Below are 22,840 nucleotides of genomic sequence, written 5' to 3'. Positions count from 1 at the left end.
GCCAAATCAAATAAAATCAAAAGATTCTATTTATTTATTTATTTATTTTTATTTGCAAGAGAGAGCAGGGGGAGGGGCAAAGGGAGAGCGAGAAACAGAACCCCAAGCAGACTCCATGCTGAGCACAGAGCCCAACTTGGGGCTAGATCTCACGACCCTGGGATCATGACCTGAGCTAAAATCTAGAGTCAGATGCCGAAACAACAGAGCTGCCCAGGCATCTCGAGAAATATCTATCATTAAGGTCTCTTCTGGTTCTAATGGCCTCTCGCTCAGACCAAGTCACTTACCCAAGATCACAGAGCCAGGATTTGGTCCCAGGCAGTTTTGTCCCTTAATGGCAGTGTGCTTAACCACTGCACTACATGGACATTTATACAGGACTAACCCATCAGATTTGGTAAGGGATTAGCTAATGGAGGTGCCATTAATAGGATGGTTGAGTCAAAGAAGGAAGCTAGCTTTGTGGGGAACGATTATGTTTCAGATATGCTGAGTGTGAGGTGTTAAGGGAACATCCAGCTAGCTGTTGGAAGGGAGGGAGAGCAGCTCTGGAGAGAGGCAAGGTAGGAGATTTCAGTTTGGCAACCAAAGACCTGAAGGCAATCCTGAAAGCTACGGAAACAGATGAGTTTATAGAAAGAGGAAGTGAGTATAGGAGAGCAGAAAGCAAAGAACTGTGGGAAGTGAGAAAGGGGGGGGAAGACAAGGAAGGAACAGTTGAGTGTGAACCTCGAATAAGCTACTTCCATTTTCTGGCTCTTTAGTCTCCTCCTTTGTAAAATGAAGGGGTTGGAGCCAGTAAGCTCCAGGGCTTTCGGCTGAGACATCCTATGCATAATCAGAGAAGGTAGAAAAGAACAGAATGCCATGGAAACTGAACAAGAGAGTTTCTAAAAGAAGGCTTTAAGAGGTCACTTGCATCCAATGCTGCAGATGTGTCAGGGACTGAGGACTTAGGTGAAACCGCTGTGTTTGGCACTTTGCAGAGCCTCTCCATGGTAAGGACCTCCCTCTCGTGCCTCTAATTTTCTGGACCCTTTCTTATACCACTTCTAAATGTGAACATTCTGCAAAAATCCTTTCTTTGCCCTTCACAGAGGCTCAGTTACTCTCTGAGATTGTTACCTCTACAAGGTGAATCAGAAACCTCTGCTTTAATTTTCCTTTTACGCTTTGATTCACATTTCCAACTGCCTATTGGATATTCCACCAGTTACTGAAATTTAGCTTGCTGTAAAAATAATAATACTAAAAATGATAGCTAATGTTTATTGAGTACTTACTCTGCTTAGTCCTTCCTATATGGTAGGTATTTTCTTAGCCACATTTTGCGGTTGAAGAAGCTGAGGCTCAGAGATGTTAAATAATGTGTCTAAGATCACACAACTGGGATGTTGCAGAGCCAGGATTCTTCCTGATTCCAGAGCTCAAGAGCTTAATAATTTCACTATGATCAGTCTAAAATCAAGTCATCATCTTTATTTCCTAAATTAGCTCAACTGCCTTATTACTTCCCTATTTCTGCCTCATTCTCCTCCAACATCTTGCCTCTCTCTTAGAACGGGTTCTCATCCCCTGATGCTCAGACAGTTATGGAACTTTCTCAGCTGGTCTCCCCACTTGCAGTTTTCCCCTTCCGATTCTGTATATGTGACTAGCTTTAAGAAATTCGGAAGAGTTCCCCTTATCTACATTGAAGTCCAAACTTGTTAGTATGGCCAAAAGATCCCCCTCACAGTCCAGCCCTGCACTCTATCTGCACTGAACCTGTAGGCATCAACAAACATGACAGAAACATTTATACCCGCAGGCCTTCGCTTATGTGTCCCTCTACCTGGAATGTCCTCCTCACCCTTCACCAGAACTTCCACTAGTCTTTCAAATCCCGGCTCTGATGTCATTTCCTCTGTCAAGATTTCTCAGATTCCCGAAACTTTCTTTTCTTTTTTTTAAGATTTTATTTATTTATTTGCTAGAGAGAGAAAGAGAGAGAGCACAAGGAAGGGGAGTGGCAGGCAGAGGGAGAAGCAGGCTCCCCTGCCGAGCAAGGAGCCTGATGTGGGACTCGATCCCAGGACCCCGGGATCATGACCTGAGCCGAAGGCAGACGCTTAACCGCCTGAGCCCCTCAGGCATCCCTCCCAATGCTTTCTTCTTCTTTTTTTTTCTTTTAAGATTTTATTTATTTATTTGACAGAGAGACACAGTGAGAGAAGGAACACAAGCAGGGGGAGTGGGAGAGGGAGAAGCAGGCTCCCCGCAGAGCAGGGAGCCCGATGCGGGGCTTGATCCCAGGACCCTGGGATCATGACCTGAGTCGAAGGCAGAGGCTTAACGACTGAGCCACCCAGGCGCCCCCCAATGCTTTCTTCTGACAGACATTGTGCTCCTTCCTCTGTGCTCTCAGACAGTGACCATTTGTGGATATAACAGTTTCCATTATTAACACATTAAACTGAGGTGAATGAATTCACCTAAAGATTTATAGAGAGAGAGAAAAAAATTTAAGCAGTTCAGATCCCACCTCTGCTCCCCCCCAACAATTCCCCATTAATAAACATGTATCTCCTGGGCGCCTGGCTGGCTCAGTCCATAGAGCATCTGATAATTGATCTCAGGACTGTGAGTTCAAGCCCCATGTTGGGTGTACAGAGCACTTAAAAAAAATATTTTTTTTTTTAATGTGCCCTGGGGATGCCTGGGTGGCTCAGTCAGTTAAGCGGCTGCCTTCGGCTCAGGTCGTGATCCCGGGGTCCTGGGATGGAGCCCCGCCTCGGGCTCCCTGCTCCGCGGGGAGCCTGCTTCTCCCTCTCCTACTCCCCCTGCTTGTGTTTCCTCTCTCGCTGTGTCTCTCTCTGTCAAATAAATAAATAATAAAATCTCTTTAAAAAATGTGCCCTGTAGTGAGGTACATAGGAAATGTGGATCTAATGTTTTCTCCTAATTGATCTCCAGCCCCATGGAACTCTCATGACACCAACTGGGACTCGAATTTATGGATTTTTTAACAACATCGGTCCTAACTGCATTTCCATGACTCATCAGGGACTCAACTTATGAGATAGCTATCTGTCACGACCTGATTATGTAGACTTCCTTTAGAGAAAGTATGTTGGTCTCCAGCATGACATTTTCCTCAGGTTTTTTTTTCGGGGGGGGGCGTGGGGTGAGGTAAACTATTGTTTCTTGGGAGGAAGCAAAAGCACAAAAGGCAGGAACAGTTGATTGAAAGGCAATTTAAAGAAAAATGTTGATTAAATAATAGTACAAGTGGTCACATGGATCTGGCAAAAATTGTGAAGGTCATTCTTGGACGATTAAGTTTGGGAAATACTGCCACTCATGTGAGAACTGGGCTGAAGTGTGTCCTTGGAGAGTCCAGCAAGACACTCTTGCACTGGCTGGCAGAGATTACACTACAGTCTAACGGGTTTGTGGAGGCTGGATTCCTGGTCCTGACTTGCTGGTCTCTAGTAGAGGGCTGAGGGAGCCTCTTTCGAGAGGGCAGGTATGTGGGCAGGCCCATCAGGAGAGGCTGGGTCGGGGCAAGGACTGAGACAAGGGCAGAGCAACCCCGACCTTGATAGCTCGAGACCTGTGGTTCCAGTGGCCTTCTAAACAACTCATGGATGTTCCTCAGGCACCTCTATTGGTATGCTAGAGTCAGCTTGTACGGGGAGTGGATTGTTAATTTTTTTTTAAAGGCTTAATTTTTTAGAAAAATTTTAGGTTCACAGTCAAATTGAGAGGGAGGTAGAGAGATTTCCCATGTACCTCTGCCCTACTTCATTATCAATATCCCCCACCAGAGTGGTATATTTGTTATAATTGATGACCATACATTGACACATCATAATCACCCAAAATCCATAGTTTTGGGTTTTTTTTAGATTTCATTTGTTTATTTGACACAGAGAGAGACAGCGAGAGAGGGAACACAAGCAGGAGGAGTGAGAGAGGGAGGAGAAGCAGGCTTCCCGCCGAGCAGGGAGCCTGATGCGGGGCTTGATCCCAGGGCCCTGAGATCATGACCTGAGCCGAAGGCAGACGCTTAACCCACTGAGCCACCCAGGCACCCCCCCAAAATCCATAGTTTACCTTAGGATTCATTCTTGGCGTTGTACATTCTATGGGTTTAAACAAATGTATAATGACATATATCCGCCATTATAGTATTATACTGAGTATTTTCACTGTCCTCCAAATCCTCTGTATTTGGCAACTCCTGGCAACCACTGATCTTTTTACTCTCTCCATAGTTTTGCCTTTTCCAGAATGTTATATAGTCAGAATCATACAGTAGGTAGCCTTTTCAGATTGGCTTCTCTCACTGTGTAATAAACATTTAAGTTTCCTCCATGTCTCTTCTAGTCTTGATAGCTCATTTATTTTTATTTTTTAAAGACTTTATTTATTTGAGAGAGAGACAGGGAGAGAGAGAGAGCACACAAACAGGGGGAGCGGCAGAGGGAGAGGGAGGAGCAGGCTTTCCATGAGTGGGGAGCCCGAAGCAGGGCTCAATCCCAGGATTCTGGGATCATGAACTGAGCTGAAGGCAGATGCTTAACCAGCTGAGCCACCCAGGCGCCCCTGATTTCTTTTTAGCAATGAATACTATTCTATTATTTGGATGTACCACAGCTTATCCATTCACCTACTGAAGGACATCTTGGTTACTTCCAAGTTTTGGCAATTATGAATAAGCTGCTGTAAACATACTTGTGCAGGTTTTTTAGTAGACATAAGTTCTCAACTCCTTTGGGTTGAAAGGAGTGCGATTTCTGGATCATATGGCAAGAACGTGTTCAGTTTTATAAACAATCACCAGACTGTCTTCCAAAGTGTCTTCCATTTTGCGTGTCTGCCAGCAATGAATGACAGTTCCTGTTGCTCCATATTCTCCCCACTATTTGGTGTTGTCAGTGCTCTGGATTTGGGGCATTCTAGTAAGTGTGTGGTGGTATCTCTTTGTTGTTTTAATTCGCATTTCCCTGATGGCACATGATGTGGAGTGTATTTTCATGTTCTTATTTGCCATTTGTATATCTTCTTTGATGAGGTATCTGTTAAGGTCTTTGGCCCATTTTTTTAAAAAGATTTTATTTATTTATTTATTTGAGAGACAGAATGAGATATATATAGAGAGAGCATGAGGGTCAGAAGGAGAAGCAGACTCCCCACTGAGCAGGGAGCCCGATGCGGGGCTCAATCCCGGGACTCCAGGATCATGACCTGAGCTGAAGGCAGTCGCTTAACCAGCTGAGCCACCCAGACACCCAGGTCTTTGGCCCATTTTTAAATCAGGTTGTTTGTTTTCTAATTATTGAGTTTTAAGTGTTCTTTGTATACTTTGGATAATAGTTCCTGATCAGATGTGTCTTTTGCAAATATTTTCTCCCAGTCGGTGGTTTGTGTTCTCATTTTCTTGGCACTGTCTTTCACCGACAAGTTTTTAATTTTAGTATTTAGCTTATCAACTTTTTCTTTCATGGATCGTGCCTTTGCTGTTGTATCTAAAAAGTCATTGCCTTACCCAAGGTCATCTAGGTTTTCTCCCACGTTATCTCCTAGGAGTTTGAGGGTTTGGTGTTTACATTTAGTTCTATGATCCATCATGAGTTAATTTTTGTGAAAGGTGTAAGGTCTCTTTCTAGATTCTTTTTTTGTTTTGTTTTGCATATAGATGTTCACTTGTTCCAGCACCATTTGTTGAAAACACTATCTTTGCTCCATTGCATTGCCTTTGTTCCTGTGTCAAAGGTCAGCTGACTATATTTATGTGGGTCTATTTGGGGGCTTCCTATTCTGTTCCATTGATCTCTTTGTCTGTTGCTTTGCCAATGCCACAAGTCTTGATTACTGTAGCTTTATAGTAAGTCTTGACATTGGGTGGTGTCAGTCCTCCAAATTTGTTCTTCTTCAGTATTGTGTTAGCTATTCTGGTCTTTTGCCTCTCCATTTAAACTCTATAAAGTCAGTCTGCTGATATCTACAAAATAACTTGTAGGGATTTTGAGTGGGGTTGCTTTGAATCTCTAGGTCAAGTGGGGAAGAACTGACACCTTGACAATATTGAGTCGTCCAGTCCGTGAACATGGAGTATCTCTTTATTTATCTATTTCTTCTGTGGTTTTGTTATCCTCATATATATCTTGCACATAATTAGGTAGATTCATACCCAAGTATTTCATTTTGGGGGAGTGCTAATGTAAATTAGTATTGTGTTTTTAATTTCAAATTTCACTTGTTCATTATTGGCATTTAGGAAAGTGATTGACTTTTGTATATTAACCTTGTATTCTGCAACCTTAGCTATAATTACTTATTATTTCCAGGAGTCTTTTGGTCAATTCTTTCAGATTTTATAGACAATCATGTCATTTGCAAACAAAGACAGTTTTATTTATTCCTCCTCAATCTGTATAACTTTTTTCCCCTTTCTTGTCTCATTTGCATTAGCTAGATCTTCCCCTAGAATGTTGAAAGGAGTGGTGTGAAGGGGACATCTTTGCCTTATTCCTGATCTTAATGGGAAAGCTTTGAGTTTGTCACCATTAAGTATGACATTAGCTGTAGTTGGTGGGTTTTTTTGTTTTTGTTTTTGTTTTTTTTAGAGGTTATTAGTCAAGTAGAGGAAATCCCCCTCGATTCCTAGTTTACTGAGAGTTTTTTCATGAATGGGTGTTGGATTTTATCAAATGCTTTTTCTCCATCCATTGATATGATCATATGATTTTTCTTTGTTAGCCTATTGATGTGATTGATTACATTAATTGATTTTTGAATGTTGTACCAGCCTTGCATATCTGGAATAAACCCCACTTGGTCATAGCATATAATTCTTTTTATACATTGTTGGAGTTGACTTGCTAATATTTTGTTGAGGATTTTTGGATCTATGTTCATGAGAAATATTGGTCTGTAGTTTTCTTATAATGTCTTTGTCTGGTTTGAGTATTAGGGTAATGCTGGCCTCATAGAATGAGTTAGAAAGTATTCCTTTTGCTTTTATCCTCTGAAAGAGATTATAGAGAATTGATATAATTTCTTCCTTAAATTTTTGGTAGAGTTCACCAGTGAGTCCCTCTAGGGCCAGTGCTTTCTGTTTTGGAAAGATTATTGATTCAACTTCATTAATAGATATAGGCCTATTCAGATTTTCTATTTCTTCTTTCAGCTACTTGAGTGTTTCAAAGAATTGATCCATTTCATCTAAGTTATCAAATTTGTGAGCATAGAGTTGTCTGTGGTATTCCATTATTATCCTCTTAATGTTCATGGATCTACAGTGATTACCCCTCTTTTAATTTATGATATTAGTAATTAGTGTCCTCTTTCTTTTTTTTTTTTTTTTTTCTGTTAGCCTGGGTAGAGGCTTATCAATTTTATCGATCTTTTCAAAGATTCAGCTTTTGTTTCATTGATTTTTCTCCATTGATTTCATGTTTGCAATTTCTTTGATTTCTGCTCTAATTCTTCTTCTTAATTTTCTTCTGCTTACTTTGGATTTAATTTGCTTTTTTTTCTAGTTTCTTAAGGTGGGAACTTAGATTATTGATTTTAGACCTTTTATTCTTTTCTAATACAAGCATTTAATGCTATACATTTTTCTCTAAGCACTGCTTTTGTTGCATCCCATGCATTTTGATAAATTTTTATATTTAGGTTTTCTTTTAGTTCAAAATATTTAAAAATTTCTCTTGAATTTTTTCTTTGACCTATGTGTTATTTAGAACTGTGTGGTTTAATCTCCATGTATGTGATTTTTCAGTTATTTTTCTGTTACTGATTTCTATTTTAATTCTGTGATCTGAGGGCAGACATTGTATGGTTCCTATTTTTTGAATTTGTTAAAATGTGGGGGGTTTTTTGGCCCAGAATGTGATCTCTCCTGGTGAATCTTCCATATGAGCTTGAGAAGAATGTGTGTTCTGTTCTTGTTGGACAAAGTGGTCTGTGGATGTCGACTGTATCCAGTGGATTGATGGTGCTGGTGAGTTCAACTATGTTCTTACAGATTTTCTGCCTATTGGATCTGTCCATTTCTGACAGAGGGGTGTTGAAGTCTCCAGCTGTAATAGTGGCTTCATCTATTTCTCCTTGAAGTTTTATCAAATTTTGCCTCACATAATGATAAGGAAGACGTTTTCAAGATAGGGGAGAGAGATCAGGCTTAACTCTGAATACAAAAAAAGAGAAATGGGGATTCGTAGCCAGTGAGAAGAAGGAGGGGGTCAGTGGATGGAAAATTACCAAGAGGAGATGTCAGAGATGGAGGATTCTTGCTAAACTAACCTAACAGTCTTGCTAGAGGCAGGCCAAAGATTTAGACATCAAATGTGGGGACTGAAGAACTTGATCAGATACTAATGGTGGGAGGATAATTTAGCAGGAGTCTTTGCTAAGACTGGGCTGGGCAGGCCAAAGACAGAATGAGGGCCACAATTGAGGCCTACTGAAAAGAGGACTCACAGAAGCCCAAAATGTGGTCAAGGGGGGAGTCTTTGTCAATCTCTCCTCCTGTTCAAAGAAAGAAGAGACCGTCTTCTTCCCTCTAAACAATTTAAGTCCATTTATCATCTCATCACCCTTTTGTTCAATAAGGAACAGTTGTTGAGATTTGGTAGTAGAAGATATCTGTTGGATGGTGTGACCCATCAGGCATTCAATAAAGGGAATTTCTGTGAAAACAAAAGAAAAACAAAGATTAATGGTTAGAGAAGGTTATGAATCCAGTTCCTGAGCCTGGAGGGCACCTAGTCAGAAAATGTCTATACACTGGGCTCAGAGCATCTTTTGATGGTGGAATGAGGACAATAGTGGCAATCTGACAGATTTTCTGATTTGCAGTTTGCATATTTATTTCCTGGAAGAGAGCATGGAAGATGCAGATCTCCCAGTGAGCATCCTACAGGGCCCACACAGCAGCAGGCATGGGTTGCCCATATGTGATCTGCCGTGGTGATGACTCCTTTGAAGTTCATATTAAATTGTCTAGCTTCAGCTTACAGGGCTTCTTTAGATTCTGGGGGAAAGGTCAGCTACAAGACAACCTGGAGTCCTAATAAGGTTCTGGGCAGTCAGGTTTTAGTTCTCAGTGGTACCAAATCAGGAGAGTGGGAGAAAATTGGAAATGTCAAGTTGGAGAGTTGTAGGAAACGAAAAGAATTAAGAATTGGTAAGGACTGGGCGCCTGGGTGGCTCAGTTGGTTAAGCGACTGCCTTCAGCTCAGGTCATGATCCTGGAGTCCTGGGATCGAGTCCCACATCGGGCTCCCTGCTCAGCAGGGAGTCTGCTTCTCCCTCTGACCCTCTTCCCTCTCGTGCTCTCTATCTCTCATTCTCTCTCTCTTTAATAAATAAATTAAAAAAATTAAAAAAAAGAATTGGTAAGGACTGATATAATGTGTAGGATGACAAGATCCAGTCCAATTTACAGATAGATAACAAAGTCCTAAGTAAAATGAGTTTACTAAGAGTTGAAAAATAGCTCAAAGACAATGAATGGGAGTAGAATCTAATAAGCCACAAAGGCATGCTATGGTTTTTGATTGAGACATAAAATTTCTCTCTATAGTCACCCCTACCTTTTTGATTCTAGCTTTACAAAATAAGTCTGGTCTCATTAGATTTGGCCTGATCATTAACATAAATGTGGCAAGAATGGTAAGTGACCACATAGGCCTTTTTAAGTTTGCTTTGCTGGAACTTTTTTTTTTTTCAGGTGGGGAGGGGCCAAGGGAGAGGGAGAGAGAGAATCTTAAGCTGGCTCCATGCTCAGTGCAGAGCCCAAAGCAGAGCCCAACATGGGGCTCAGTCTCACAACCCTGAGATCATGACCTGAGTCGAAATCCAGAGTCGGACGCTTAACCAACTGAGCCACCCAGCCGCCCCTGCTGGAACTTCTCATAAGGAATTTCACATTAGACCTTTAAAAGTCTTCTGGAGTCAAGCCAAGAACTTGCCACCAGATTTCACCTGCAATACCTATAGATTTGGGTGAATTCCTCTCTTCTCGAGATCTCCCCAAATCTAAGATTCCTGGGCATACCCGGAAGTGACCCTCCTTATTCACCTGTAAGGCTAGGAACCCTGTAAGCCAGGTACCAGACAGTTTTCTCAAGAGGGCTTTGCAAGCATTGGTTCCATAAAGTCAACCTTAGTTCCTTGAAACTGGTCATATCTGATTCTGTGCACATCATTCTCAAATATGACATTCCGATCAAAGTTTTGGTTATATAGGCAATGTTTCCAATTATGTCCTATTAGGAAGAGGATGGATTCTTATTGAACTTATGCCAATAATTATATTGCCATGGAAATAAAAATACTCAGTAAGAGTTTTCAAATTCTGGAGAGATTAGTTAGGGAGAAAAGATAAACGTTTCATTTCTGTTTATAAAAGAATAATCTACCAGTTGTTACGAGTATAGATAACTTAGAAGACAAAAGTGTTCCTTAAATCCAGCAGCCATATTCCAAACAAAAACCATAATTATCCTTCATCAGTTCACTCAGTCCCATGGAATTCATTCTTGATCTGCTTGATCTCAGGTTGGCAGTTCTATGAACCCATTCGCTTCTCCACTGGAGTTCTGAACGTCTTTTTTTTTTTTTTAAGTTATCTCTACACGCAACGTGGGGCTTGAACTTACAACCTTGAGACCAAGAGTCGCATGCTCCACCAACTGACTCAGCCAGGTGCCCCGAGTTCTGAAAATCTTGACTCAGTCCAGTGGTGTGGTCTCAAAATCACTGAAGCAATGCCATTTAGAAAAATGTGTCCCAGACTACCTGGGACAGTACTTTCCATGGGTCTTTGAGACTGTAAAATTTTCAGGAATTTTGTGAGTGGGTGGCCATCACATTGGTAAACCTGAAAATTGGCCAGAGTGGGCATATTTACACCACAGGAATCAGCAAATAAAGTCTCCCCTCACCACCCAGATCTGGTAGTTAAACCTTTACCAGAACAGCACTGGACACTTCCAACTCAGTTTGTCCCAGAGTGAGCTCCCTATCTCCTCCCGTAAAATCTGCTTCTCATCCTAAATCCCCAATGTGAATGTGAATGATGTCACCATAGACCCAGTTGTCAAATAAGACATCTCTGGAGTTGTCCATGGCTCCTTTCTCCCCACATTGCTCAGCCTATCAATCACTGAGTCTTGTCAACTCCCCCTCAGGAATGTGTTCCTGCACTAATCCTCTCTGTCAGTATCTCAGTTCACACTCTCATCATCTCTTGCCTTCACAACTGCAGTAACCTCTTGAGGGATCTGCTGACCCCCAGTGCATCTGGACACTAATTCCCATGTAATCTTCCCAAAACACCCCAGTGCAATCCAGGCACTTGCCATCATAAAGCCTACAGGTGGTTCTCCTTTAACTGTGGGAGAATGTCCGGGATCTTCAGCAGCACCCACAAAAGCCTGTGTAATGTGGCCACGGTCTTCTTCACACTCATATTCCCACCCCTCCCTACGATATACCCCATGGTCCAGTATGAATTGCTTCTCGTTCTCCCCAGTGTGGCCTATTCTTTCAACACTTTATGTTTTGGCCTATGTTATCCCTTCTCTCTGAAATCCTCTGCACCACTAAGAGCTTGGGGAATTTCTCCTCTTCTTTAAAGATCCAGCTCAGAAGGACACCTGGGTGGTTCATTTGGTTAAGTGGCTGTCTTCGGCTCTGGTCAGGATCCCAGGGTCCTGGGATTGAGCCCCGCTTTGGGCTCCCTGCTCAGCGGGGAGCCTGCTTCTCCCTCTCCCTCTGCCTGCCACTCCCCCTGCTTGTGCTCTCTCTCTGTCAAATAAATAATAAATAAAATCTTTTTTTAAAAAAAGATCCAGCTCAGAGTTAATATTCTTGGTGAATTCTCCCCAAAAAAGTCGGTCTCCCCCTCCCACCACACACACAGTCTCTTTGTGCCTCTAATATAGAACTAATCACACACGGTTGTCACTACCTGTTTTATAGGTCTGGCCCCTCACTATATTGTGTCTTCCCCCAGAAACCCGCACAGCGCTGACAACATAGTGAGAACGCCAAAAACGTTGAAAGAATGGATGGGAAGGTGAATGAATGGAGTTGATTCCTAGCCCTAAGAACTGGGCCGTTTCCTGGTTTGTTGTGTAAAGGCCCCAACCTTAAGGCCCTACTCTGGTGCTCCCAGCTTCTCATTCCTACCTTGGTGCCCTGTGTGACACCTTAGTCTTCACAAGACTCCTGCTTTATCCAGCTCTTGCCAAACCTTTTGACGTCTGGCATCCGAGTGCTCTGGAAGCCCAGGCCCTATGGCAAAGCCTCTTTCACTGGTTGCCAACTACCTGCCTGCCTGGACTTCCTTCTAGCGTCTGCTGCATTCCAGATGCTTGCTCTACCTGCCTGTCTAAACAGCTGGCTGGGAGCTGTGCAGCTGCTGTCCTGGGGTCTTCTGCTTTCCCCCGATCTGCCCTCAAAGCTTTGGCCAGCTCTTTTCTCACTTCCCCTGCATAAAAATGGAGTCCCATTTTTTTTTTTAATCACTGTCCAACCAGAAGATTAGGGAGTGCAGGCTGATTAAATTCATGGGCTCCAGACTCTAACTACCTAGATTCAAATCTCACCTCTTCCACTTACAGCCAGTTGCGTAATCTCGGGGCAAGTCACTTCTTCTTGAACCACAGTTGGCTCACCTGCAAAATGGGCATGATAACAATAGCTACATCATAAGGTCAATGTGAGATTTTTTTTAAAGGTTTTATTTATTTGAGAGAGAGAGAGGGAAGGAGGGAGAAAGAGAGAATCTGAAGCAGACTCCGTGCTGAGAGAGCGCCACGCGAGGCTTGATCCCACCACTGACGGACCGTGAGATCCACAGCCCGAGCCAAAACCAAGAGTCAGACCCTTTAATCAATTGCACCCCCCAGGCGCCCCAGGTCAATGTGAGATTTAAATAGGATGATGTGATTAATGTGGCACCTGGCACATAGTAAATACTCAATGACCATTTGGTCTCATTATTATTTGTATGTTTCCAGTATCTGGGACAGAGTTGGCACTCATCCAACGTGTGTGGAGAGGGAAGGAGGAGAAAGAACAATCACAGGCTCTTCCAGGTTTCCTAATCAAAGTCGGCTAATTCATCTCCCACCTCACGATGTAAATACATTATGGCCATTTGGTTCTGTTACTCGGCTCTTTCTGAAGTGCCCCCCTTCTCCAGGAACCCTTTGCAGTTGAGAGCCAACAGCTCTGTGCGTCCCCACCTGCCTCGCTCTAAAACTCTCACAATTGCCCACTCCCACTTTTCCCCGCAATTACACGCATTTATCCCAACGCCTTAGCAGCCTCCGATTGCACTGCCCCCAAGGTGGATCACGGGCGTGAACATCTCTGTTCATCATCATTGTGCCCCATCTTAGCCCACGTCCCTGCCTCCCCCACGTGTCCGTGCTTTCTGCATTTTCCGCGTCAGTCAGCTCCTGTTGCCTCTGATTGTGAGGGCGAGGACCGCGTATAAATGAATGAGAACAGCCAGAACCTTGCGCAGAGAAATGCTTCAGAACTGTTTCGTGATGGAGGGAAGGTGGAAGCAGAAGCTGGGGAGGGGATGGGATTTGTGTACCCACTTACTTTTCACCCCAGCAGGAGCAGAAAGCATGCCGCCTCTTTCCTGTTCATTGGCTACATTCCTCTCAGAGGCCAGTGGGGCAAGCCTGGACAATGCAAATGAGCCGTGGATGGGACTTAGCCAAGGGGCCTCCAAAGGGAGAGCAGAGGGGCTGGCTAGGAGGGACTAGAAAAGGAAGGTGCCTCCGTATTTCTCAGCACCTTCTTTGTTTCCCCAAGCGGCAAACTCCTCTTTTCTCCTAGAGACACAACAATACCAAAGTGCAAAAGCTCCCTCCGGAATAGATGCCCGAGTCTCAGAGCACTTCGCAGACTGGGTGGTCCCTGAGTGTCTAGCCTTTGGTATGAGACTCGGGCCCCGGGGAATTTGCTGTGTACCCACTATGCACAAAGCCCCGTACAAGGCGTGTAAAACCTGGGCGGAACTGGAAGCTTTCAATCACAGGCTCTCGCTGTGGCATGAGAGACACGGCAGAGAAGTGGTGATGGCTGTGTGAGCATGAAAGAGCAATTGAGCCCACGAGCGCCCAAAGGGGACAAATTTAGCCAGTTCCTTGCCAACTTCCTGCTAGAGATGTACTGGCTTCGCTTGACCTTACCCAGGAAAGCATGCTGTGAGGACGGGCATGGGCACAGCATGGCTAGGGGCCCTTGCCCAGGTGAAAGTCCATTCATTCACCTATTTAAGTGCACCGGGTCCGGGAGAGCTCCTTAGTTCAGTCTCAGCTCCCCACTTCCCTCTCCCCGCTCATTAACGGCTCCTGGTCTGCTTCCTCTTTAGGGCTGCGGTCCCCAGCGAAGTTGTCACAGGTGCCCAGCACAGACGCCCAAGACCCCACAGAAATGCCTGAAAACCCCCCATCCTAACTGCGCCTCCCTGGACTGCTCCCTCGGCAAGGCCGGCTCTTGGGAGCCGGGCAGCTTAACCTTTGCTAGGAACTCGGAGCTGCCTGACGTTTAGAAATTGAACGGAAACAGAGGCACAAGCCCTGCTGGCGTCTCTCCCTCACCCACCCCCATCATGTGAAAGGAAAAGCTGAAAGAACAGTGACGGGTTAAGCTCCTTATAAGGAAGTGAACCTCCTCTCTCCTCCCGTACGGCCGTCGTTTGGAGCTTCTATATGTTTTAAGGTACACTGCACAAAACGATCCCCGCCAGGATTCGCCAAAACCATTCCCCCAGGGGTGGGGGCCGACGAGGAGCCAAGGAAGAAAGGACGGGCGGGGCAGGGAGCAGGAAGGCGACTGAGCGAAGAAGCTGAGGGATGAGTCATCAAAAAGAATCCGGGCAAGGGAGCGGAACTAGTCATCGGAGCTGGGAAGGAGCCGAGCATTCATTAGCCGCGCGCGCTGTCAATCACGTTGGCTCCGCAAATGCCCTGAGAGCCTTCGGGGGCCTCCCGGACCGGAAATCGCCTCTCGGTGGGCGGTCTAACGGCTTTGAAATCGGAAAAGACCGAGCGCCGGCGGCCGGCAGGGGAGTCTGGTGCGGCACAGGCGGGCTTCTTGGAAACATGGCGTTTGCCATCAAGGTCACATGGCCACCTTAGGGGACTAAAGGAAATACCAGCTGAGAATAACAGGCGCGGCCCCCGGAGCATCCAGATTTTCAGAAGCAGTCGCAAATGCAGATTTTCCCCCTAGTCGACTCCGAAGCATGCTCGTGTTTGTCGGAAGACATGTCCTAAAATACAAAACATCAAAACGAGATGTGGAGTTTCCCTGGGGCTCGCCTCCCTCTAGGAGCGGGAAACGGTGGGGGGAGCCCAGGGGGGGCCCGGGATGACTGCAGAACCAGAAGGCAGCACCTGTGCTCTCCCCGGGGACGACCAATCTCACCAGATCTATGTTGGGCTAAAGGCTGAGCAGCTTGGGCTAACCTCTGACTTCTCACCTGTTTTTTGAGAGGTTGCCTTGAACATTGCACCAGAGAAGTTCACCAACAGTTGGGCTTTAGTTGAGCCAGGATAGGATAAGAAATGCGAGTTAACCCATAAACTCAGCTGTTTGTGTGTTCTTTTGTTCGTATTCTTCTCCCTTAGTCTCCTAGCAGCTGTTACTGTTGCAGCTACACGGCAGGATAAAAGGGATTCGTTAAATTCTGGGCCTGTCCGGATAGGGGGCTGCCACTCCTGTCGCCCTGTATTGTAGAGACCTGGGAAGAGCTGGGGCATATAAAAGTAGTGACCCAAGAATGGGATCATTCCAGTCTGATTCCTTCCCATTGCGCTTAGGCCCACGATGCTTCACACTCCCACCCACAATCCAATCCAAACTCCAAACTGAGAGCTGGCCCAGGATTCGTCAGCACTCAGAAGAGCCTGCAAAGGCAATGCCCTGAGAGGGTAGCACACAAAATCAGACTTCAGGGAGACCTGAGATGGATTGTTGTTTTTTTTTCTCATTAGCTCCGTCTTGTCCTTGCCCAGCTCTGGCCATCCCAATTCAAGCTGCCCCCCTTGGTCTACCCTCTGCTATTGCCCCATTGTGAGGCATCATCAAACTAATCTGGTTTCAGTTGTACTGATGGCTTGGAATTGATTCAAGAACTGGGTTTGAGGGGAAAGGGGGCCACCATCTCTTCTATTGTCTGAGGCCCTGGTTCTCCCTCCCTTCCCCTTTCAGAAGGGCTGTAGGAAGCCTAAGTGTAGCCTCAGGGAGTGGATTTGTTTTGGAGGAGCTTGCGCTTAGTCATTCTAGAACAGTAGAGCCCACTGGGGGGAAACAACAGGCAAACCTGAGCACGTGGAGGAAGCCGACCCTTTCACCATGACTCCCTTGGTCACCCTAGGGACACACAACAATTTCTCGTGGTCAGGTCTGAAAGAGAGCTTCTATCATCTATTACAGATATTCAAGCCATCATGAGAGTGTGTGTGAGTGGGCGGTGGGTGGAAGGAGTGGGGACATGGCAAAATACACATTCCTAGGGGTACTCTGAGGACAAGAGCAACTTTGGTGGCAGAGGAAGGGACGGCCATGAGGCCTGGAGTAGCACTTGCCCTTTCTCCCTCTCCTTTGCCCTTACGGACCCCCCGAGTGCCCCCCGACGGCTAGTTCTACCCTAAGGGAAGGAAGCTAGCCCTATCCCTGGATGCCAGGCGGCAGTACAGTGCTCTAAGCTTAGGAAGGAGGCTGCTATGCCAGTGTGCTATATTCTGTCTCTGACACCAGGTGGCACCAAATTATAACCATAACTCTGAAGAAACCGTCAGGAACTGGACCTTGAGAGCCCTTGAACTATTTTCCTCTCCCTCTCTGCTCCCCACATGGAATGGAAGAAGAAGAAGCCTTTCCGATACGGTGGCTAGCTCTCCCTCAGTGAAGACGCTCGAGTCCCTAAGCTAGAGCCACTGCCACGTAAAGATTTCTAGGATTTAGTCGTGGCCTTGGTCTCTGTCCTTCCTGGAAACCTATGTCTCAGCGCAGAGAAGGAAAAAGGTGATTTTCCTGGAATCTTTCCAGATGCCTCCACCCTTCTGCAGAAGAGTTGTTTTTCTCCAAGGAAGTCATAGCTGAAGAATAACACATGAGACCTAGAAGGCTCTGCTCAAATGCTGATCCCCGCTCAGAAGGGCTACATGCTCTGTTGTGGGTACGCTGGGAATGAGCGTGTCTATCGAAGTTAACCATGTTGCCGACCAGACCAGCCTCACTGCCTCTTACAGGCAAACAGGACTGCTTCCGGCACCTCAAACACATTCCATAACTTCCCACTCCTAGGCTCCTCCACCCAAAATGCTGTCCTCTCTCAGCCATTCCTGTTGGTCTGATCCATCCCACTTGTCGAAGTGCAGAGACCTCCAAGAAGCCTTCCTTGATTTCCTCCAGTCTGAAGGGACCTCCTGCTCTGCTAAGCCGCCATAACAAGTTGTTCCATTTGCCCTATTCTTCTACTTTATATTATAGATATCTGTGAACATATCTCCCCTACAGGGCACCTAGGTGGCTCAGATGGTTAAGTGTCTGCCTTCGGCTCAGGTCGTGATCCCAGGGTCCTGGGATTGAGTCCTGCATCGGGCTCCCTGCTCGGCGGGGAACCTGCTTCTCCCTCTGCTTCTCTCTCTCTCTCTGTCTCTCATGAATAAATAAATAAAATCTTAAAAAATAAACAAAAAAAACCCAAACATATCTCCCCTACAAAATCGTGAGCTCCCCAAGGGCAAGGGCTATATCTTGTCTTTGTTTACTTATTTTTTATTTTTTTATTTTTGTCTTTTTTTTAAACCCTGTACTGACGAACACGGTAGGCACTCAATTAATAATAATAATTATTATAGTGTCTTACATTCGTATGGTGCTTACCGTTTACAAAGCACATTTATATCCATTTTCCCATTTAATCCTCACAACGGCCCTGTGAGGTAGATGTTACCATCCCTATTTTACAAATGAGCAAACAGACTCAGGGAAGTTAAACAACTTTCCCAAGGTCATACAGCTAGGCAGAGGCAGAGATGGGTCTGAATGCACGTTTTCTTTTTTAAAAATTTTTATTGATTTATGTGTCAGAGAGAGAGCGCGCACCAGCAGGGGGAGCAGCAGGCTGAGGGAGAAGCAGGCTCCCTGCTGAGCAGGGAGCCCGACGCGGGGCTCATCCCAGGACCCCAGGATCATGACCTGAGCCGAAGGCGGCTGTTTAACCGACTGAGCCACCCAGGAGTCCCTGAATGCACATTTTCTGACCCTAAATTCAGCCTTCAACTTCCTGTATCTGAGCTGTTGGCTGGAAATTGCTTCATGGAGACTGAAGCCATGGGGCTCATCGTGGGGACTGGGGAAATAGGAGATCTAAAGGTCAGGCTCCTCTTATTTGCTTTCTGCTCCCTTTTCTCCTCACTCCCTTGTTCCCAAAGAGGATTTCTGAATGTGATCTTATTTTGTTTGAGAATGTCCTGGTGTGAGATGTCCTTGTGGAAAATGTGGGGTGAAGACTGGGCAGTAAGGTGTATTTGCAGCCAGTGACTAATGGATCTTTGTCAGCCTGGAGGGAGGTCCCTGGTCTGTCCGATAATTTAATTAACAACTTGGGTCAGGACATCAATGGCATGCTGATCAAATTTGTAAATGACAGGAAGCTGGATTCCGGAACATCCCAGGAGGCCATAATGAACCAGGAAAATGAAATGTAAAGTTTCACAGTCTAGTTTGTCACAACCAAATGCTTCAGTGCAAAGTAGGAGAGACCTGCCTTAAGAATAATCTGTGTGAAAAGGTTTCAAGAGTTGGTGGCACCTGTCAAGCTCATTATTTTTGACAACAACTGCCCCAAATGCTCATGCACTGGAGGCCAGGATGCAGAAGGTCACAGTTGTGCTTTCTTTGCTGCTTATTAGACTACAGTGGAAGATGGTCTTCGGCCTCAGACACTACATACGAACAGGGGCATTAGCAGCCTGGAGCATGCACGAGAGACGGACACCAGGAGGGTGGGAGGATTAAAAATCGTCACATGGGAACTACTGGAGGCGTTTAACCTGGAGAAGGGATCCCCAGGATGATGGCAGTGGTTCAGGAACCAGTTTTCAAATATTGGACAGTTTGTAATATAGAAGAGGGATCCACCTTGTTTTGCTTTGGAAGAGGATTATCATTAGGAGCAAAAGGGTAACTGCCATGGAAAAACATATTCGGACTCACCCCAAGGAAGAATTTTATAAGGGGTTTGAGATGCTCAAATATTGTGCAATGGTCTGCTTTGAAAGAACAAGATTTTCGCATCACTGTAGGTATTTAAGCAGAGGCAAGATAACTATTTGGCAAGGAGGTTGCAGAAGGGAATCAAACATCAGATCATAAGGGAGGGGAATTAGGCAACCATTAAGGCTGCCTTTGACACTGTAATTTTGAGATTGGGGGGTGGGTGCTGGAGGTGAAAATAGTCTTAGCCTTCAGAGTAGGTACCTCTTAACCTGGTCTTATCTCTGTTTCTAGTCTCTCCTCCTCCAGCCAGCCCTGCACCTGGGCTCCAGAAATATTTTCCTGGATACCTTACCATGAGACCTACCAGCTCAAGTATCATAAAATCTCAGTAACCCTGTCATCTGGTTTGAACCTTTATCAGATACTTCCATTGCCTTTGCATCATCCATATGGAGTGGTTGTCCAGTGGCTGCTTGATTATCTCTGGAGCTGCCTACATTTCGGGGCAGCCCATTCCAATTCCAGAGACTATTACTAATCATTAAAAATTTCTTACTAAAAACAGCAATGTGCTTATATTAGGATGCTGAGCTTAGGATCTTTTTTCTCCTCTGTTTTTAAAACTGTTGGTAATAAATTCTACAAAGGGGAGGCGGTGCCTGGGTAGCTCAGTCGGTTAAGCGTCTGCCTTCGGCTCAGGTCCTGATCCCGGGGTCCTGGGATCGAGCCCCACCTCGGGCTCCCTGCTCAGCGGGGAGTCTGCTTCTCCCTCTCCCTCTGCCTTCCACTCCCCCTGCTTGTGCTCTCTCCTTCTCTCTCTCTCTCTCTCTCTGTCAAATAAATAATAAATAATAAAAAAAATTCTACAAGGACTTCAAGAGGCTGGAGTCATAAGCTGAAACTTTTATTATCATTTTTTCATTATAAAAAAAGCATCTTCCTTCTGTCGAACCCAAGTCTGCTTTCCTCTCACTTTCACCCATTAGATCTAAGAGCCCTTGGAGTCATGCACAGAACATATCTGCAGCTTCCTCTTCCCCGTGAGCCCAGTCATTATTTGCTGACAGTGGACACATCTCTCGGGATTTGCCAGTTCCCTCACTGTTCTCACCACTTTTTCTCTGCATGTACTTTCATTGACATCTCCCTTGGAGTGTAATGCCTGCCCTGAACAGAGAGCTCTTCAAGCGTGGTCTGAGCAGTGCAGAGTAGCACAAGATGATTACCTCCTTCATTCTGGACATTGTACCCTTATTAATACAGCCCAAGGTTCACAATACTTACGGTAGCAACCAAACCATGCTTTTGACTCATGGCTCACGAGGAGTTTTCATTTATTCTAAAACCCTTTAAGCCACATCCTTCACATCCTACATTTGCAATGTTAAATGTGGGACTTGAAATAAGTGACCTTATCTTTGTCCCTATGAACTTCCATTTTCCTATGGTGAGTCCATCACACCACCTTCTTGACATTTCTCTGAATCCTGATTCTGTCTCCCAGCTGTATGTAATTTTCGAGTTTGATCTAGTGACATGACAGAACTCTGTCGTGTGTCGTCGTTCAAAAGGCTAATCACCCGCCTAGGTTTATCTTCACCTGCCCCACATTTCTCCATGTTGCCCCAAGAGTATCATGAGAGGATGTTTTTCTGAACTCCAGAGACGTTATAGGTGTAGCATTCTCCTCATCTGCCCATGCAAGCACCTTGGCAAAGGAAACGAGCTGAGCGGGGAGTTCTTTGTTTGTCCCAATCCCATGCAGGGACTTCCTTTTCTAAGTGCTCACCAGCCATCCTTTTAATCATCTGTTCTAGAATCTTGACCTCAATCAATACTAAACGTATTGATCTGTAACTTGGGGGAGTCATCTCTTCCCATTTCTAAGAGTGTGGAGTCACGTTTGCCCATCTCTAAGCCGCAGTGTGCATCTTCTTCGCTCTCCATGGGGTTTTCAAACTTGAGCCGCAAGTCCTTGCAATGCCCCGGGGCTGTTACAGACCCAGACCCTGAGATGGAGTTACTCAGAGCAGCTGAAGGCTCTCTTGGCTTGGACTGCCTTTAGGAGTCTCTCTGTGGTGCTCAACTTTGTCCTCTCTATTCTGAATATCCTTCTCCTTGCAGAGGAGAAGGAACAAAAGAGCAGCTGAGGGGGGTTTTATTTTCTCGCTCTCAAGCCATTTAGCAAAAGAAAAAGGCAGGGTGGTCCTATCACATGTGTGGTAAACACTCCGAGTCTGTCATGAAGACCTCCACAACCTGCCCTTTAATCTTGATCTTGATCTCCCGCCCTTTAACTTGAACCCTCTGCTTTGGTCAAGTCAGTCCCCTTGCTGCTCCTCGAGCATGCCGAGACCCTCTCATCACCGTGCTCAGCCTGAAGCTTGTCTCCCAATTTGAAATGCCCACTCCACCAGCCACCCACTCAAATTCCACTGTAGCCTTTCTCGCGATGTCTCCAGCTTCTTTAACCTTTACCATACACTTGAAGTCACATGCTAGATTCTGCACTTCGTTCCTTTTCAACATAGTTCAGTTTTGTATTCCCGACAGTGTGCACCCCAAAGGGGCTGTCTTCTATCCCTCATAGTATATAAACTAGCATAGGGCCAGGACGGCAGTCCTGACCATCATACTCATTTCCAATGGAGATTTCCACAATGACCAACCTCCAGCCCTTCACACACACCCAAAGATCCCAAGATAGCTGCATCTAGCTCCCCAAAGGACTACGATAGAAACCGGATAAACCTAGGGACTCAGGCTGGACCCAGTCTAGGCACGAATGATTTTTGCAGTGTGAAAGAAAACCCAAGGGTCTCCTCTGCCCCTCTTCAAACAAGGAGCTGGGGCTTTTCAGCTGGGGCTCAGAGCGGCTAGGCTGTAATGGGGTTGAGAGCACTCAAGCTAGCTGAGCACAGGATGGACTGTAAATTATTATTTTTTTTATGATTTTATTATTTATTTGTGAGAGAGAGAGAGAGAGAGAGCATGAGCAGGGGGAGGGGCAGAGGGAGAAGTAGACTCCCCGCTGAGCAGGGAGCCTAACGTGGGGCGGGGGCAGGGCGTGGGCTGGATCCTGGGACTCTCGGATCATGACCTGAGCCGAAGGCAGATGCTTATCTGACTAAGCCACCCAGTCGCCTCCTCCCCACCCGCCCCCCCCCACCCGCTGTCAGTTAGATTGCCTGTCTTGCAAGCTACCTCTTCCCACCTAGGCCTTTCAAAGGTGTGAAAGACCGACTGTAATCTCTCATTGATGGCTCCTCAAATCTGGGTTTGCTACAGCCCTTTGCGTTCCTAGAGGAGAGGCGATGTCTAAATCCTCCCCAAATAGAGAACCTCCTAATTCGGAGGTGCACACACACACCCCAGAAGAGGAGGCCCAGTTTGGTAATATCTGAGATGGAACAATCACAGGATCATAACAACCAACACTCTGAATCGACCTGAAAATGTCATGCAATCCAGCGGGTCTGTTTTCAGGAAGATGAACAGCAGGGCTTTCCTTAAGTAGCCAGGTACTCAACTCGGCAACGGTTATTGAGGACTTACTGAGTGTGGAGCAAAATCTTTCCTC

The 22,840-nt window shown here is 45.6% G+C and overlaps 1 long non-coding RNA gene across 1 annotated transcript; it reads left to right on the top strand.

Moving 5' to 3' along the window:
• The first annotated feature begins 729 nt into the window (after window positions 1-729).
• On the top strand, window positions 730-15,323 carry LOC112839638 (uncharacterized). Its single transcript, XR_003212265.1, has 2 exons — window positions 730-1,001; window positions 14,399-15,323. It is a non-coding gene; the product is annotated as an uncharacterized lncRNA (long non-coding RNA).
• The last annotated feature ends 7,517 nt before the right edge of the window (window positions 15,324-22,840 follow it).

Source organism: Callorhinus ursinus, unplaced genomic scaffold (assembly GCF_003265705.2).
Source record: "Callorhinus ursinus isolate GAN/ISIS: 27379988/994484 unplaced genomic scaffold, GSC_fseal_2.0 scaffold66, whole genome shotgun sequence".
Taxonomy (NCBI): Eukaryota; Metazoa; Chordata; class Mammalia; order Carnivora; family Otariidae; genus Callorhinus; species Callorhinus ursinus.
Note: the sequence above shows the minus strand (reverse complement) of the source record. Positions and strands in the feature narration are given on the sequence as shown.